We start from the raw sequence: 16,349 nt of genomic DNA on the forward strand, positions 1-16,349 counted from the left end.
AATATTGTATTTACACTTTTGGATGACATTAATAACCATGAAAGTATATGGTGCAAACTTAAATCCCTGGGCAAAAGTATACTTCTAGGGGGTGTGTACCGACCCCGAAATGCTTCACCGGAATATTTGGAAGCCATGCACGACTACCTTGCAAATAATACGAATTCCCGGTCGAACATTGTAATAACAGGAGACTTTAATCTGCCGGAGATAAACTGGTCTAATTTTTCTCACGATGGCAAAGATTCTAAAAGTGCTCATGCATTGCTCACAACTACATTCAACTTTTGTTTACACACTCTAGTTTCCGACGCTACTAGGGTCAATAAATCATCATCTTCACTCCTTGATTTAGCACTTTTTAGCAGCCTACTTCAAGGTTGTACGGTTAGTGTTGAAGACGGCATATCTGATCATAAGTTGCTTGCTCTGTCATGTCGGGTTGCAGGGACACGCTCTTTTACTAAGCCCTCAGATATTTTCGTCAGAGATTACACACACGCCGACGACATCGCTGTTTCAAACTATTTGGAATCACGCTTTGCTAATTTCAAGAAAATCAGTGACGTTAATAAAATGTGGTCATACTTTTGAGAAATTCTTCTCTTTTGCGAGCAAGAATATGTCCCATTAAAAAAGAATAGCACCAGTAGGGAATACCCGTGGTTCACGTGAGAAATGATTAATTTAAAACGCAAGATTAAGCGACGACGTAAACGCGGTAATACAAATGGCCTTTCAAGCCTTATTTTTAACCTTCGGGAGAAAACAAGATTGGCGAAAGAACGTTTTCTTTTCAGTCACTTTGCAGTCATTTATGAACAAAGAACCGCAGAAGTTCTGGCGCTATATATAAAATGATAAACGGTGTATATCAGAGATAAAAGTTCGGGGTGAAACTATTGTTGACTCGACTGTAATTTCTAACAAATTTAATGCATTTTTACAATCCGTGTTCATGCGTAGAGTTTCGCACTGTTACCATCATATGGCTATGATAGTCATAGACCTGATATAGAGATAACAGAGGACGGTGTTCTTGGCCTCTTGCATAGGCTAGATGTAAAGAAATCACCTGGTGTTGACCAACTGTGCAATACCTTTTTGAGTAGATATGCTGTATGGGGTGGCCAAATATTTACGTCATATTTTTGTTATATCTTTAAGCACTGCTGTTATTCCTGATGATTGGCGCTCAGCAAAAATCATTCCGGTGCATAAATCTGGCTCTCCTCTTGACATTAACAACTACAGGCCCGTGTCTTTAACTAGCACCTGTTGTAAAATGTTCGAACACATTATCTTTGAGGCCATTATTACTTATAAAATAATAATTTGCTTTATCCGCAACAGCATGGCTTTAGATCTGGTTTATCTACTGTATCCCAACTAGCTGAAATAGCTGATGAATTAATTGGTACACTCAATATAATAGGCCAAACAGACGCTATTCTTTTTATTTTTCAAAAGCGTTTGATGTCGTTCCTCATAAAGATTTACTAACAAAACTACAGGCAATTGGCATTGAACAGAAAGTAGTCGCATGGATTGAATCTTACTTAAGAGTTAGAAAGCAGCGTGTTGCCATAAATGGGAGTGTCTCCGAAGATTTGGATGTGTACTCGGGTGTTCCGCAGGGCTCGGTCCTACGGCTTCTCCTTTTCTTGGTATATATTAATGATATTCATCTTTGCGTCGAACCACCAATCCAGATTAAACTATTTGCAGACGACTGTGTTGTATATACAGCCATAAATAATCTAGATGACCAAATTAAATTGAACCATTCCTTACACTCCATTGATGCATGGTGTGCAACGTGGGGCTTAAGAATAAACACTTCTAAAACAGCTTCCATTACGTTTAGCAGCAAAAAGAAGGCACTTGACTTTACTTACTCTTTAGGTAACGTTACCATCACCAGAACTGACAAAGTTAAATATTTAGGCATCACACTTACCAGTAACTTCAATTGGGAACCGCATGTTGAAAATGTCTGTCGGGGTGCACTAGAGAAATTGTCGTTTTTGAAAAGGAAACTGCGTAATACCACTCCTGCAGTAAAACTAAATGCATACAAAGCGCTAATGCGACCGAAATTGGAGTATGTATCGATTATTTCGACCCCTTGCCAACAATACTTGATTAACAAAATCGAAAGAGTACAGAATTTAGTTTTGCGTTTTATTTATTCTGTTTACTCCCGTCACTCAAGTGTCAGCAACTTACGTAATTGGGCAAACCTACAAAAACTTGAGCAGCGCAGGATAATATCATTTAACATATTAACATTTATTTACCAACTTTATCACCAGAACTTTGAGCTATCACGGGAACGACATCTTCAGGATCCTTTCAGACGATCAAAGAGAACGCACCACAGTAAAACTATTAGACAGCCAGTCAGCCACATGAATGTCCACAAGTTCTCTTTATTTCCTCGCGCAATTTATTTTTGGAATATGTTATCTGAGGAGGCAGTGAACTCCGCCTCGTTGGAATCATTTGTTCAATGTATTACTAATATCAACTTTTGTTGAAATTCGGGTCCAAGTGGAGTACACTCTGAGTTGATAATATTCCCTTGTTTGAGTATTCATTTATGCCATCTATGTCCAGTGTATTGCCAAGTTTTTTCACTTTTGTATGTATTATATCTTTGCAATTATGTGAAGTAAGTAGTTTAAATTTACTTCTTTTGTTTGTATTCGAAGTATGCACTCCTGCATGGGCCATAGAAGGGCCTGCAGTATCTGTAAATAAATAAATAAATAAATAAATAAATAAATAAATAAATAAATAAATAAATAAATAAATAAATGATAAGCACACGCTATAGCAGTGAGTGTAGAAGTTACACGTGGACAAGAAGCTAACGTGCCCATTTGCAAAAGTATGGCTTCACAATTTCAGCATAGCATCATTCGTTTGTAAAATTGACGTAATTTGCACAAAGCCTTTATTCACGTGCTTTCATGCAGGGATAATGTTCCCTAAAGTGCGCAATTAGTGCATACACAGTCGGGATTCCTGCATTCAGCCTCGCATGTGGCTGTATGGACTAAAATACTACTGGACTCACACATGATCTAGACTTACTTAAGCTCACGGAAGATGGACAACGTATGACTCAGTGATGCTATAGACTAACCCTTACCCGAGCTCACGTCAAGTCTGACTGATTTTGCCTCTCTCAGACTCTGGAATTCTGCAATTCACCACATGGCTCACTCAGGCAAACATTCACTTGTTTTATCAGGGCTCACTCAAGGGTGGCTCCGAATTTTAGTCAATCAGGGCATCGTTCCATGAACGAGTGCGCCGACCCATACTGTGCCATCAAAACATCAGCGTAATTTGTGTTATGCTTTACGTGAGGTAGACAAACAAGGCAGATATCTGTCTCCTGGGTCAACTTGCGCATGCTAGCTTTAAATTATGTCTCGCGGTATTTCATAACGTGTACACGGTCAATCTCTTCTGCTCTTCCTGCTGAAACAAATGCCTTAATCAGTTACGACCAGCTTTTTGGAGCAAGCGAACGTTGAACGGTTCCGCAACCTCCTTTTCCTGGTGCGAGTTCAGTGCTCAGTTGGACTGCACAAATGGTGAACGTTCTTTTTTTCCCCCCTCTTTATTTATTGCGCAATAATGGGTCACATATGTGACACACTTGATGAAATGAGTAACTACGGCCGGAGAATCAACTCTGTAATGTGGGGCATAGTTGCGCCTCACGTGCTGACTTGTTGCTAGGGCTCTGTGTTTCCTCTTGCACTTTTTTTAGAATTGCTTGCGGTCATTGACCTGTTATTCACGGGCTCTGCATTGTATTTGTACGGCGCAGTATAGACTGTACGGTCTTGCTAAATGAGAAAAAAATTATGTAATCATAATTTTGGCTAAAGCAATTTGATGCAAAATCAAGTTTAGCCGCTGTGATCTTGATTAGAATGTAAACGCGAACTTTATTAGAAAGAAGAATATCTTTTTTCTGATATTTCTTTTATTTATTTTAAGTGATCGTTGAGGGGCCTTTCCAAGAAAGCAACAAATCTGACTTTGTTGGAAGGCATAGATCAATCTAGACGAAGTTACTATGACGTGTTTATCACTTTGGAACACAACCCAGCTCTTGATCATGATAGGTAAACTTTTCTCCATTTAACTTTTTACTACCTTCAAGCAATTCATTGAACAGTGCAGGAATGTTAAAGAGTCTTCGGTCGGTATTGTCTGCAACGTTGCAACTCTTGTGTAAAACGGAGAGGGCTATGTGCTCGATTATGCTTGCTTCTTTTGCGTGTACCGTAATTTCAGAGTGCCCTGCTACATTAAATCTGGATCGTTATAAAACTGGTTCACTGATGCATGAATCCAGCTGTATTTACGAGCTAGCAAGCTCATTATTGCGATAGCAATTATATGGACACTCCCGGCGCATTTCTGCCGTCGGCGTCGCCATCGCAGAGAGGTTCCGTATAAAGTCGAAGGGCAATAAAATCGTCGCCGCACACCGTATGCTGTATGTGCGAGTGAAAGGGTGTGAGGGTGAGCCGGCGATGGGAGCTCAATCTCGCGCACGCAACGGAGGAAAGCTGGGAGGATGCGCACCGTATTCCGTCGCGCGCAAGGATCTGGGGGGAAGGTAGAGAGTGAAGCGCGTTCAACTCCGGGGGGCCCGGATAGCCTCGGGGCACCCACGGTGGCCGCTGTATCTTGAAAGTCATCAGCGACGGGGACAGAGTCCGCCGTGCGCTGTGTTTTCACGGCTTAGTTCGCGTTGATGCGAGACGCAGCACGAAGGTCAATTCACTTGCTGCTGCTGCTGCGGTGCTTCCTCACTCCAGCGTTCTGACAGCGAGTTTCCGCGGTCATCGAGTGAGATGTGTTGATATTTCCTTGTGCGCGCGTAACACTGTGCTTGTTAATTTAGTCAGTATGCCCATGTTTACAAGTTTATACGGCCGATGCAACTACTATGCTTACTTCGTATCGGTAGCTGTCCACTAATTTTCTAGGGCGATCGATGTTTGGGCTTTTAGGGGAAACTGCGACTTTTTGGTCGGGTTGTCGACATGGAGTCGTCATCACACAATCATCGTGGTCTCATTGTCCTCATGTCGTCGTCAAATTGTCGTCGTTACAACATCGTCATAATTTAATAATCGACACGCGATTGCCGTCATGCCGTTGTCTTTATACGTTTTTGTCGTTCCATTGATATCATTTCTTCTTTCTGATGTCATCGTCACTGTGTCAGCGTCATACAGTCGTCTGAATGCCTCCTTGCTCATGGGCGAGCTTGGCAAGCGAGTGACACAGCAAAATAGGGCGATACCGGATTATGTAGCATATAGCTGAATGAACGATAGTCTCAGTATTACTACTACATAGATTAACAACTTACGAATGTGCTTTGTCGCTACATTGCTCGATTGCTATTCGCATTACCGTCGACAGTCATCGTGAGGGGATTTCAGCGTATTGTTTAGTAACTGTGCAATTACTTTCGCAGGGCAGTAATTAGTCAATGTAATCAATTATATTTTCGAAAGAAGTAACTCTAATTTCTATCGCTTGCTATATTTTCTGTAACGTATAGAAGTCTGTCGTGCGCCCAGCGCTCGTGCCAGGGGCTGAAGGGAGAACGCTGCCATTACTCCAGCACCGAGACGATTGAGTGTGCAGTGCTGATGGTGTATCCACTTCACTTCGCCGCTCGTGCAGCGAAACGCACTCCAGCCACGCATGCGCCCCAATCGGGACAGCTTGACAATGGCGGCGCCGAGGGCGTGAACACGCCTCGAGCATCCGTGTAATTGGTATTGTAGTAAAGAGAACCTATTGGAGTAAAGAGCACGAAGCGCTCAACTCCATCATTTCCCTCTAATTTACAACTAGAATATCAGCTATACTACCGCTTACTCTCTAATCCGTGGCGTCGTATTCCTGTTAAACTTACAGTCGTCAACTCTTTTTCTGTTGTTAGTGACGGCCTCTCAAGCTCCCATTAACATAGAAGCTAATATTAACATGTAACAATGAAAGCTCGTAGTTTCATTGACATTTTCATTTTCAGGAATATTGCTAAAATGCCGGTTATTAATGGAGAATGGCTATGACATTAGCACCAGTTCATTTTTCGTCATCTGCAAACTTCTATTGCATAATATGCGCTTCCGACTTTGGCTTGGAGTATCTTTTACGAACTCATTTGTTTGCCGCATCGGAATGGCTGAAAGTGCTGCCTGTGATAGCTGCTGCAGCGCGGAAACAATCGAACATATCCTCTGTGATTGTCCCCGCTACAGCTCCCCGAGACAGTAGCTCTTGACGGAGTTGGCACGCCTCGACGACCAGCCGCTTTCTGAGCAGACGGTCTGAGTGCCGGCTGATGCCGCCTTCATACTAGAAGACAACGAAGGCACTATTTAAGTTCCTGTGGTCAAGTGACCTGTTTGAATGACTGTGACACTCGTGAGTTCTTTTGCATGTGTGTTCTTTTGCATCTCCCTCTCTGCCTATGTGCGTGCATTTTTTCTTTACCTTTCTGTCTCCCCTTAGCCTTTTCCCAGTGCAGGGTGGCAAACTGGATATCTATCTTCCGGTTAACCTCCCTGCCTTTCGCATCTCAGTCATCTCTCTCTTTCTCTCTCTCTGGGTTTCCGATGACTTGGCCTAAATGAACATACTGTAAACAGATTCAAGAGCCATGCTATTTATTCAAGCATGCAGCGGACAGAACTGGAGGAAATATGTCTTAGAAACATTAGGCATGTCAAACAGGCCTTATAAAAAGCGGAGCGAGTTGTGACGGCAGACTTGCGTCCCCTTGCTCTGTCCGAGTGACACCATCGAAGTGTTTGATAAAATGGTAGTCTGTGAGGTTGGGTATAGTTCATCTGCGTCATCATACAGAAGCGCCGCGACCCGACAAGCGAACAACGCAAAGCGCACAACGGGGTAGAACGGGGCCGCAAGCTGGCAGCTTGCCATCCATCCAGCTCACAATGCCGCATTGGCCTGCTCACTTCGTCGATACAACATCCCGAAAAATGGTAAATGAGTTCTGCGAAATCCTGCAAGGAGGAAGAAGGTTCACAAAAGGAAAAATCGTCCCATAGTACTACATTCGTCTGGATGAAAATATTCCCTTTCAACGCGTTGAAACTCGCAAACGAAGTATGAATCACTTAATTTCACGTTACCTTATCATGAGAAGCCATCAAAATAAGACACCAAGGACATAAAATGGGAAAATACTTTTACTTACTAATTGAATTAAAGAAATGATACATTAATGACAATGAAAGTGGATGAAAAAACAACTTCCCGCGGGTGAGGAACAATCTCATCTCTTCGCATTACGCTTGCGATGCTCTAACCAATTGAGCTACCGCGGCACCGTTTCACCATCCACTTTCTTGAGTATTTACGTGTTACTACTAGAACTAACCTTGGGTTACCTCTGGTAGTTCTAACCTCGATTGGTTAGGGCATCGCACGCGTAATGCGAAGACGTGGTTCCTCATCAGCGGCAAGTTGTTTTTTCATCCACTTTCATTTCCATTAATTTATCATTTTTTCATTCAATCAGTAAGTACAAGTAATTTCCCCTATGTTGTCCTTGGTGTCTTTTTTGTTGACTGCTCATGATATGATTAATAAAAATCGGGCCCCTCGGCTAACCCCTTTTCATCTCGTTCTTAAGTTCACGTAAAGAGTTGCTGCATACATGGCGCTTTCTCGCAAACACCACGCAATCTACAGTAGTATGTGCAACGCCTTGATGCTAAAGTGCATCGAGCCCAGCACTGCGCTTTGCAGCGAATCCAAGATACTCCTAAGAAGGGCGTTCAGAATCGAGTCCGACAGCTATGATATAATGGAGACGAGGTAAGTCCGATACCTCATATAGGCATGCCTGACTAGCTGCTGAGCTACTGTAGTGGTGACGCACAAGGAAGACATCTGATCTGCCGCGTATCTGCCGCCAGTCTTGTTTGACGACTGGCGAGGATGCGTCAACAAAGATCGAAAGTGCATGCCTGCAGGCGTTTTCCTTGATTGTTTGAAAGAAATGCATGGTGAGGGTCTCAAGATTCTTAAACTTTTCTTTCTCTTTTTTTCATTTTTAGTACTCTCAAAGCCAGAAGGCAGAAGCCAGAAGCTCGAAGGGAAGTGGTCAAGTTAAGAAATACAGTAATGAGAAAGAATTACGCATTGTGCAATGTTAGCTGACACTTCCTGAAATCGAACGATGTCTTGGAGCAATGTGTCATAGAGGACTGATCCGAGATGGCGATTCCGCTCCTCCAAACTAGAATCGCCTGTTGGCATGAGGTTTAATACGGGGTGAACAAGCTGCCTCATTACTCGTCATGCCCACATGTGACGGAAGCCACCGAAACTTTATAGTGACGCCAAAGCTGCGCTCTTCCTCAGCCATCTATGACGCACTTGGTGTGCAGTTGTCCTGTGGGATTTGTAGCGACTGCGGTGTGGTCTTGATTCTCGAGCGCACTTCAAGTGATGTGTTGCCGTACTGAGCAAGGCATTAGCTGTCTTGAGTCTGCCCGGAACATCTCCACGCCCTTCCATGCACTGGACTAGAGAGGATGCCAAATCGGTCATCCAACGTCACGTTGACAGTCGGAATCACAAAAGCTGCTGTACTTTATCCTAGTTCCTCATCGAGGAGGAGAAACAATGGTGGAAGCTTTAACATCTTCATCGTCTTCTCGAAGTGTTCAAGCACCCAAGCTTAAGCTTCCGCGATAGCTCCAAAGCGCTTGGCGCGAATCAGATTGATTGTCAAGTGGCGTACTGACACGGGTCGCCACCGTTGTCTTGAAAACTTTACTCAATAATGGGAGGACTGTCGAACGGAATGAAAGCGCGGGACTGCATGCGCATTCGGAGGCGACTTCGAATATTCGACTCCTATATTCCACCAGGTGCTCCTGAAGCGACTCCTTCCTGTTATAATCCCCTCTGTGTCTAGAAGCACGTCCAAATAAATAAATAAATAAATAAATAAATAAATAAATAAATAAATAAATAAATAAATAAAGACAGTTTGCGCAATACCAGACTGGCTTAATCGACGTAACTGCCCAAGCAGGCTTAGAAAGGCGAGAAGACGAAACAATGGCAGCTGAAACTCGAACACATTTACCTTTGTTGTCACTTGTGGCATACCAAGAGCTGTTCTGGGGCCTTGTAGATTAAGTGTCTCCAGCGGATCACATTGAGACTGACATGGGGAGATCAAAGGCAGTTGATAAGATAACCGGTTTACTATCCGGGCCCTATGTGAGTTAACTTTATTAGGCAGGATGGATGACCAACCCTTCTTCCAATCATGCTCGACACTGTACAAAAACTGCAAATTTATTGTCCACACCACGTCCCAGGTACAGTCATCAGCCTAGAGTGACCACATGGAACCACATAGCTTGCTGTATTTCCATGTTCGCAGAAGTGAGACTCCATATGTGTCTGATCTCTATGTTGTGCGTTTACATCTCTTGCTACTATGCGCAAGCGTCACAAATCACGCAACTGAACACAGAACACATGTCACGTACAACCTTTAGTCAAACGCCACAGTCGACTGTGGCTCAATTAACGAGAGTTAAACATGCACAAAGGGTGGATGTGTGGGCCAAATTATGCATATATAAGCCACTAAAAGACGATCTCTCCTAGTAAGATTTGCATAAGTTGTGGCAGTGCATCGTTTTGACGGTAGTATGCATCTGCACAGTGAATAGTGGTTAGGAAGAGACGCCAAAATGGTGGCTAGATGCGGAAGCTTCACTTTAATGCTATTTTTGGAGCAGGAGAGGTGAGATATACGGGAAAGGCAGGGAAGATATCTGGGCCACAACTGACTGTACAATGCGGGAGGGCTAAAGGGGAAAAGAATAAAATGGAGCGACTGGAGAACACAGAGGGACTGCAGTGTTTTTCAGCCCCTAGATCTTCACGCGGACCGTTTCACTTGGTTTGATGAGGTCGCCTGTTACTGCGACATGCGAGGCCATGTACGAAAGATCTTGCTCACGGGGAAAAGCCTTCCATCTTGGGCCATTTATCTTCAAAGCAAAAAGAAAAGTAACAGAAAAGACAATGCGCGGTTTTCCGACAACCCGGGGTGGTGTGGTGCAAGCACCTCGCCTTCCGAACGCTCGCTTACGTCTTGCGTCACTGAGTAGGCGGAGCCCAATTTGCGCTCCCGCTTCGCCGCGCAGACGACCGCTGACGAAAGCGCGGCGCCAGCGAATCACGAGAGCGCAAGCGGTCGTTAGGCAAAGCGAGATGTTTTTGCAATCACTCCAGGCACTCATTGGCGCTGTCGGCCATTCCAATCAAGAAGAGTCAGCGTTATTGAACAGCATGCGTAGGACGCAAGCAAGATATTTGCTTCCTTTATCGGTGAAGACCAGAGGTGCGGTTGCATGGAGTAGAATATTAGCACCGCGAGTCGGGACACGCACCATACGAAGGGAAGTATGCCGTAAATATTAAATTTATGCCCATTAGCTTGAACTCCACTATATGTGACGTTGAGACAGGCATCTTCAGACACCTCGTCATATGCTTTGTTGGAACTCAATTGTGGGGGAAAAAATGAAACCTTCCACTGATACGCAACCCATTAGCGCTTCCAACAAAAGGTGCCGTTGACCTATAATCGGAGTCAGTGTATGAACAGAAGGCAGATGCTTTTGCCCTATAGGCAAAGCAAAACAGGAAAAGACAGATACTGCTAGAAGGGCGGAAGTCCGTTGAAACCTAGACTGGTAGTTCGATGTGCACGTACTGCGCGACGCGCAGCTCTTGTGGTGTTTCTATTCAAAAGAAAAACCTCGTTGCACCCGTCGCGACGATTTGATTTGCAAGCGCGCCGTCGAGGGCCCGCGTGCGACGAGGCACGCGCGCTGCCGCGCCCGACGTTGGTGCGACCCGGCGCGTCTCATTTCCTCGGCCGCTTTATTGCCGGCGAAGCGAGCGCCGCCGCTTCTTTCGCCTAGCATTGTTGGGGCAGTGCCATTTCACCGAGTCGCGTTAATAGAAAGCGGGGACGCCGACATGCCCAACGATAGAACCGTTTCTGCCGAGCACCGCGATCGAAGCGAGGGATGAACGGGTAAGAGCAGCGCCAACCAAAGGGTCGCGCTCAACGGGGCAATGAAATTGAAATAGGCAGTGCTTCCTCACTGCACTGCTGCTGCCGCAAGATATCCGCTAGCTCAGAGAAGAAAGAGGGAGTATATAACGGCGAGCGCTGGCACGGAAGGAGGCGGGCGAGTGTCGCGAAATAACGCGGGTATCGACGAAAAGAGGTACTGGTTTTTGCCGTGGCAGGGCGGCTTCCCGCTGTTATGGAACGGAGGCAAGGAGGGACGATATGGCGAGAGAACGAGAGAGGGAAAAGCGGAGCGAAGCCCAACTCTTCCGGCAACGCCCACGAGTTCCAAAAGCGCATGCGCGGGTGACGACGACGAGTCACGTGGGCCGCGGCAATCAGCTGACGCCATGTTTGGGTCAGTGGTCCCTCTCCGGTCTGTGCGTTTTGTGTTTTAGCGCTTGGCTCTGGGTCGCACTTCCCCCGGTTCCCTCGCCCTTCTACGGCGCATTGCGTCACCCCCATGAGCGCGCTCTGCGTCGCCTCGCAGCCGCTGCAGTGTTCGTCTGCGCTAGCGCACATTTTGCCGCTTGAACGCGCCGGTTGCTTTTGGCAGGAAGGAAAAAAGAAAGGCGCGCATGAATGACGCGTGAACAGCGCGCCAAAGTGGCGTACTATTCGCGCGCAGTGTAGGATGACACAGAGGACATAAGTTGCGTTAGCGACACTTCCTTTAAAGAAATTAAGTTGTTAATTTTAGATAATTCGCAATAGCGACTACGGTACACCAAACTTTAAAATCCGCCAACCCTGTGTGGGGCGGCGTTGCTGTTTGGTAACATACGGCGTTCTACCCTGCCTCGAAGACCCAGAAGCTTGAGTCTTTTTACTGACGCGCTACTTGATCTTGCCATTGGGTGCCGGAGTTGGCCGACGTTGAGGAGGACTTAGAAAAATTAGGTTTTATTTACATTATGTAGTCGAATAGATCCAAAGCAAGATAACAATAAAAAACTGGAGAAGGATGAGCAGCGAAGCTGTGTAACGCGGATCCCTTAATGGCGAACTGCACCTCAGGCTCGGTGTTGCACTATCTTCGGGATAGTCACACGTATGGGGAGTGCTTAAAGCCTGCTTCACCTCCGCTGCAGTTCGACCCGACATTGCACTAACTTCGGGATCAGCCCGCGTTGCGGAGCGCTTAAAGCCTGCTTCATCTCCGCCGCGAATGAGCCCGGTATTGCACTGTCTTCGGGATCGAAGGTAGTGGAATACCGAAAAGAAGGGAAGTATAATCACTGTCTGTTGGCTCAGTGATTCGCTTCCCTTCTTTACTTCCATTATTTCTCGCTGACGAGCTGAGACACGGTACGGTTTGGATTGGACGGGCTCGTCTGATGCCAACGCAGTCTCATGAGTAATGAGCCTCATTCTCTCTGGCCGGCTACTGAAGTATTGGCTAAATTCCTCAAAGAGTTCCCGGAGGCCGTTTACTTGATCGGCATTGAGAGCCAGTCGGTTTCCAGACAGATTCAGCTTGTCCTCTATGGAGCGTTCCGCGCCCGCCACTGTAACTAAAACTGGAAGTTCGACCGCCACTACCTCCGACGAGTTTACCAACATGTGGCTTCCAAAATGTAGTTTTTGCGGTAATGCGGTAAATGATTCCATTATTTCTTTTTCCGGTACTTCTAGGGTGTAATCAGTCTCCGATATCTTATGGGTAACCTTTACGGGTCCGTTCCACTGTACCTCAAGTTTATTTTTTGCGAAGGCCCTGTCATGACCTTGTCGCCTACCTTAAATGTTCACCTATGTGCATTTCTGTCATAGTACACCTTCGCGTTTTACTGGGCCTGTTTAGGTTTTCTCCCACCAGTTGTTGCGAGGCACCTAAGCGATCCAGCAATTTTAAAACCTAACTCACCACCACCTAACCTAACCTAACCTAACCACCTTTCCCCCGTTCCTTCCCATGTTTCTCTGAACATTCTGAGGGGGGTCCGACCATACACCAGCTCCGAGGGTGTGAACCCGTTTGCTTTGTGTGGCACCGTTCTCAAAGCGAACAGTGCAACGTGTAAACAGTCCTCCCAGTCTGCTTTGCGTTCATGGCCCAATGCACGTAACACTCTTTTAAGCACCAAGTGCATCTTCTCAACGCTGTTTGATTGTGGATGATACACGGAGCTATATAAACCACACCCAACACCTATCTTGGGATGTCGCGGTTAGGGCACTTTTAAAAAAAGTCCCCTGGTCAGCCTGAATCAATGCAGCAAAACCGATACAAAAGTGCACAGCAGAGCGTCGACTATCTCGGCGGAGCTCAGTTCCTTCAAAAGAATCGGCTCAGGAGACTTTCTCGCGGGACAGAGCACGATCAAAGTGCACTTGCACCCTGATCGGCCCGGTGCGAAACACCCGACTGTGTCGATTACCAGCCGACGGAATGGCTCCGTGATTAAGAGAACCAACTAAAGGTGTGTTGCGTTTATCGTCGTAGCTTCGCTACGACGGCCATGGTTTAGAAAAGGGCGTCACCGTGCCCCTATAAAAGGCGAAGGAACGGCTGGCCCAGGCTACAGTTCGGCAGCAGCGCACCATCCGTACAGCGCTAATAGCCATAAAATTAAATTATGGGATTTTACGTGCCAAAACCACTTACTGATTATGAGGCACGCCGTAGTGGAGGGCTCCGGAACTTTCGACCCCCTGGGGATCTTTAACGTGCGCTAATAGCCATAGTCTGCTTTCACAGGTGAGCTAACTGTTTAGGAGTCGAGCGTTTTATTAGTCTGTCCTGCGCGCTGCTGCCAAACAAAGTGTGTGTTGATACTGATCTATGCTTGCTTTGTTATCTGAGCTAGTCAGACAAAATGGATGTGAAAGGGTTGTGCCGACAACTAGAGAATTTCAAGCGGGACATGAGAACGGAGCTCAGAGAATTTAAAGACAGCATGAATTTTTGTTCCACTGCATGCGACGGAAAACAGGGCCTCACGAAAGAATAGCTGATCTGAGGGCTGAAATCAAGGAGTTAGTGAAGCTTATTGCTCATTTCAAGGCAGAGAACGAATGGTTGTCACAGAGAGTGAACGAACTAGAACAGTATCAAAGACCCAATAATCTAGAAATTAGAGGCGTGCCGGTAGGAAATGGCGTCATGAGAGTGACAGAAAGAATTGTAGTAGCGGTTGCGAGAGCACTTCGGAAAGCGATATTGACACGTGTCACTGGGTGTCAACTGCAAAGACTGGCGTCGAAAACATAGTGGTGCGCTTCGTGCAAAGAATGAAAAGAAACCGTGTGCACATGAAAGCAAGAAAAAAAAGCAGCCAACTTGTAAAGATCTTGGTTTCACCTCAGACAACTCAGTGTACGTGAACGAGCATTTGACGCAACAAAACAAAAAAAAGCTTCTCGCGTCTGCACGACAGATAAAGAAGGAAACAAAGTGGCAATATGTCTGGACTGCCAATGGCGTGGTGCTTGCTCGGAAAGACGAAGGCTCGCCCATTCTGCGCATCACCACCTATTGAGGATTTATCTAAAAGGACCTAATGATAAACTATGGCGCTGAGACGGCGTCTACTCATTCATCTGATCACCAAGTGACAAATGCTTACTATGACATGCAAAAGTTGAACAAAGAATATACAGGATGCAAGATGATATCCTGTATACATATTAATACAAGAAGCATTAGAAATAAGTTGGATGAAATTAACGAGTTAATACAATCAAAAACCGAAGCATTTGGTCTTCTGCTTTTCACAGAAACATGGTGAACTGCAAATGATTCTGTTCCACAGTTCTCAGGTTATAGCTCGCATCATATAAGAAGAGAAAACAAAGCCGGTGGAGGCGTATCAGTTTATGTTAAAGAACCGTTGAAGTTAGTTGTTATTGATGAGCTTTCTATTATTACTAATGATGTGGAATGTTTGACCGTGCACCTAAATAAAACTGTTGTGAGGGTCGTATACACGAGCCCAACTGGAGACAAGGCGACATTTTGTAGTTTTATGGAAAAGCTATTGCTTTTGACCAGATCGACTAGTGAGACTTGTGTAATTATGGGGGATGTGAATGCCAACATGATCACTGATGAAGCATGGTCGCTAGAACTCAAAACATTGTTTTCTTGTTATGGCTGCAGTAATTACGTTACTGAACCAACAAGGGTAACAATCAATAGTGCTACATTGTTAGACATATGCGTTTCGAACTTGAATGAATGGGATGTCAAGTCGGGAATACTAATACCAGATGTAAGTGACCATTCACCTGTGTTTTATCTTATACCTATAAAAACCCTGACAAAAAAAAAAAAACAATGACTTGCAAACAGCGATTTCACCGAATAATCAGACAAAATACTCTAAAGCAATTCCGATGTCTCCTCCAGTGCGTATACTGGCAAGAAATATATAATGAAACAGATGTAAACAGAGCGTTTGCTTTGTCCCAACGAAATGTACTCGCGTGCTATAATTTCCCACTTCAGCCAGCGGCTTCTGGAAAGAAACATAAAAATGCGCGCAAACCTTGGGTCGACAAAGACTTGTACGAACGCATCAAAAAGAAAGACGCTACGCGTCACACCTTCATCCGCACGCGGCAGCCTGGCCTATTCGTGACGCACATAAAATTTAGGAATGAAATACAAAGTGATTTAAAGAAAGCGAACTACGATTATATTATGAGCTCCTTTTCTCGAATATACGAAGCAATCTGGGAAAAATATGGGATGCCGTTAATGAAATAAAATAAACATTTGAAACACGCTTCCGCAAATGACACGCTTAAACGAGCGGGAAATAGAACGTGCGGAATTGGTTAGCTGCATGAATACACATTTTATTAAGGCTGGTATGAACCCTGCACGTTGAACTCGGAAACAATCACAGGTTTTCCACACCACGTGTATCAAATTCCCTTTTCTTGAAAACAACTTGTGTCGGTGAAGTAAGTTATCTTATCAAGAAATCAAAGCATGACGTTTCAGCTGGCGTAGACGGTATCAGTCCTATTCCGGTTAAATATGTGTCACACGAAATAGGGCCAGTGCTCGTGCATGTTATAAACTTGTCTCTTAGCATAGGCGTTTTTCCAGACGAACCTAAGATAGCGCGTGTCACACCAATTTATGAAGGTGGAAGTGTCAAATTGTCAAACCAATTGTCAAATTACAGGCCAATTTCAGTTT

Source organism: Dermacentor andersoni, chromosome 5 (genome assembly GCF_023375885.2).
Source record: "Dermacentor andersoni chromosome 5, qqDerAnde1_hic_scaffold, whole genome shotgun sequence".
Lineage (NCBI taxonomy): Eukaryota > Metazoa > Arthropoda > Arachnida > Ixodida > Ixodidae > Dermacentor > Dermacentor andersoni.